The sequence below is a fragment of the Lepidothrix coronata genome, unplaced genomic scaffold (genome assembly GCF_001604755.1).
Source record: "Lepidothrix coronata isolate B3197 unplaced genomic scaffold, Lepidothrix_coronata-1.0 Scaffold508, whole genome shotgun sequence".
Lineage (NCBI taxonomy): Eukaryota > Metazoa > Chordata > Aves > Passeriformes > Pipridae > Lepidothrix > Lepidothrix coronata.
This window is the reverse complement of record NW_016690688.1, coordinates 20,605-24,198: the sequence shown is the minus strand read 5'-3', so window position 1 is coordinate 24,198 and position 3,594 is coordinate 20,605.

The following is a 3,594-nucleotide window of genomic DNA, read 5'->3' as shown; positions in this document are numbered from 1 at the left end:
ATGGTCTCCCTGGGATCGGGATGATCTCTCTGGGATCGGGATCGCCTCCCTGGGATTAGGATGGTCTCCCTGGGATCGGGATGATCTCTCTGGGATCGGGATCGCCTCCCTGGGATTAGGATGGTCTCCCTGGGATCGGGATGGTCTCACTGGGATTGGGATTGCCTTGCTGGGATCAGGATTGTCTCAGTGGGATCGGGATGGTCTCCCTGGGATTGGGATCGCCTTGCTGGGATCGGGATTGTCTGGTTGGGATCAGGATGGTCTGGCTGGCAACAGGATGGTCTGGCTGGGATCGGGATGCTCTCACTGGGATCAGGATCACCTGCCTGGGATGGGGATGGTCTGGCTGGGATCGGGATTGTGTGACTGGGATCGGGATGGGCTCCCTGGGATCGGGATCACCTCCTTGGGATCAGGATTGTCTGGCTGGGATCGGGATTGTCTGGCTGGGATCAGAATGGCCTCAACGGGATCGGAATGGTCTGGCTGGGATCGGAATGGTCTGGCTGGGATCGGGATTGTCTGGCTGGGATCAGGATTGTCTGGCTGGGATCAGGATCACCTTGCCGGGATCGGGATGGTCTTGCCAGGATGGGGACGGTCTTGCCAGGATCGGGATGGTCTCACCGGGATTAGGATGGTCTGGCTGGGATCAGGATGGTCTCTCTGGGATCAGGATGGTCTCTCTGGGATCGGGATCACCTCCCTGGGATCGGGATTGTCTTGCTGGGATTGAGATGGTCTCTCTGGGATCAGGATCACCTTGCTGGGATCAGGATGGTCTCTCTGGGATCAGGATTGTCTGGCTGGGATCAGGATTGTCTGGCTGGGATTGGGATGGTCTCACCGGGATCAGGATCACCTGCCTGGGATCAGGATTGTCTGGCTGGGATTGGGATGGGCTCACCAGGATCGGAATCCCCTCCCTGGGATCAGGATGGGCTCCCTGGGATCAGGATGGGCTCCCTGGGATCAGGATGGTCTCCCTGGGATCAGGATGGGCTCGCTGGGATCGGGATGGTCTCCCTGGGATCAGGATGGGCTCCCTGGGATCAGGATGGTCTGACTGGGATCGGGATGGGCTCCCTGGGATCGGGATGGGCTCGCTGGGATCGGGATGGGCTCTCTGGGATCAGGATCACCTCCCTGGGATCGGGATGGGCTCTCTGGGATTGGGATCACCTCCCTGGGATCGGGATTGTCTGGCTGGGATCGGGATCACCTCCCTGGGATCGGGATTGTTCCCTCCATGCCGGGATTTGAGCGAGGTTTCGTTTTGGAGGTCCCCACCCTGCTCCCCCCCCCCTCCCCGGCAGGATGGGGAGGGCGATTCCCGCTTGGAAGAGCTTCCGAACACCTGGAAAAGCATCTGGATCCAGCGAGGATCCGGCTTCCCACACCCCCCCTCCTCCCTCTCCAGCCGTATCCATGGGGATGGATCCCGGGGCTGGCAGATGCTTCCATGCTTTTATCCCACGGGAGAGGGCTGGGAAAGCCTGGAATGCCTCCAGATCCCCGGGAAAAGGAGGATTTGGGGAGGGGGGAGGAACTCCAGGAGCCAGGGATCATCTCCAGGGACGGCATTCCCACATTTTTATCCCCGTTCCCGCTCCCCTGGCAGCTCCAGGGCGGGTTGTTTGTGTGATTCCCTCCGGCAAATCCCGGCAGGAAAAGAGGGAGAGGCTGGAATTCCCGGGGTGTCACATCCCTGGAATGTCCCTTCCCTGGGATCAGAGGGTCCCTGTTGGAAAGAAGGGGATTTTTTTTTTTCCCCCCTTGGAATGCAAAGCTGGGGATAATCCCCCAAAAAACCGGCTCAGCTCCGGCCCTGGCGCAGCCGGGAAGGGCGTTCCCGGCAGGAAACCCTCTGGATGCCACCGGCGCTCCCAGAAAACCCCGGGAACGGGGAAGAGCCCGGATTATCCCGGTTTTCCTGATCCCTCGTTCCCGGGGGGGGATGGATGGGGGGTCCTGGGGATGCTCCCCCAGATCCACGGCCATGGAGACCCCCGGGAAGGGTCCCGGTGGGATTTGGGGGATCCCGGTGTGTCGGTGCTTCCAGAGGGGTTTGGAAAGGGGAGGGGTGAGGATTGGGAAACTCGGGATATGGGGGGGGCAGCAATGGGGTGTCCATCCCATCCCATCAGTGTGTGCCCATCCCATCCCATCCCATCCCATCCATCCCATCCCATCCCATCCATCCCATCCCATCCATCCCATCCATCCCATCCCATCCCATCCCATCCCATCNTGTTCAGCCCCATGTCGTGGGTTGGGGCGGGAACTCCAGGACACCCATCCAGGGGGCTGAGCTGGGAACATCCAGCCTTGGGAGGCTCCTCCCGATAACCAGGGCGGGACGTGGAACCGGAAAGGAGCTCAACTCCCATTCCCAGCTCCTGAAGCGGGGCTGGGCCCTCAGCATTCCCAAATATTCCCAGCTCACCCCCCTGGATGGGTGTCCTGGAGTTCCCGCCCCAACCCACGACATGGGGCTGAACACTGGGAATATTGGGGTGAAACCCCTGGATATCAGGGAATGTGGTGATCCATTGAGGTGGGAACTCCGGGACACCCATCCAGGGGGCTGAGCTGGGAACATCCAGCCTTGGGAGGCTCCTCCCGATAACCCGGGCGGGACGTGGAGCCGGAAAGGGGCTCCTCTCCCATTCTCAGCTCCTGAAGCGGGACTGGGCCCTCAGCATTCCCAAATATTCCCAGCTCACCCCCCTGGATGGGTGTCCTGGAGTTCCCGCCCCAACCCACGACATCGGGGATGAACCACAGGGAAAATTGGGGTGAAACTCTTGGAAATCAGGGAATGTGGTGATCCATTGGGGTCCTTTGAGGGTCCATGGGGATATTTGGGAAAACTGAGGGCTGGGCATCTCCCCATGGATGGAGACAGCCCAGCATTCCCAAATATTCTCAGCTCACCCTCCTGGATGGGTGTCCTGGAGTTCCCGCCCCAACCCACGACATCAGGGATGAACCACCGGGAAAATTGGGATGAAACTCCTGGATATCAGGGAATGTGGTGATCCATTGGGGTCCTGTGAGGGTCCGTGGGGATATTTGGGAAAACTGAGGGCTGGGCATCTCCCCAAGGAATGGGAGAGCTCAGCATTCCCAAATATTCCCAGGTCACCCCCTTGGATGGATGTCCTGGAGTTCCTGCCCCAATGGATCACCACATTCCCTGATATCCCGGAGTTTCACCCCAATTTTCCCAAATTGGTGATCCATTGGGGCGGGAACACCAGGATACCCATCCAGGGGGCTAAGATGGGAATTTTCGGGAAAACTGAGGGCTGGGCATCTCCCCAAGGAATGGGAGAGCTCAGCATTCCCAAATATTCCCAGCTCACATCCTTGGATGGGTGTCCTGGAGTTCCCGCCCCAAGCCACGACATCGGGGATGAACCACTGGGAAAATTGGGGTGAAACTCCTGGATATCAGGGAATGTGGTGATCCATTGGAGCCCTGTGAGGGTCCATGGGGATATTTGGGAAAACTGAGGGTTGGGCATCTCCCCAAGGAATGGGAGAGCTCAGCATTCCCAGATATTCCCAGCTCACATCCTTGGATGG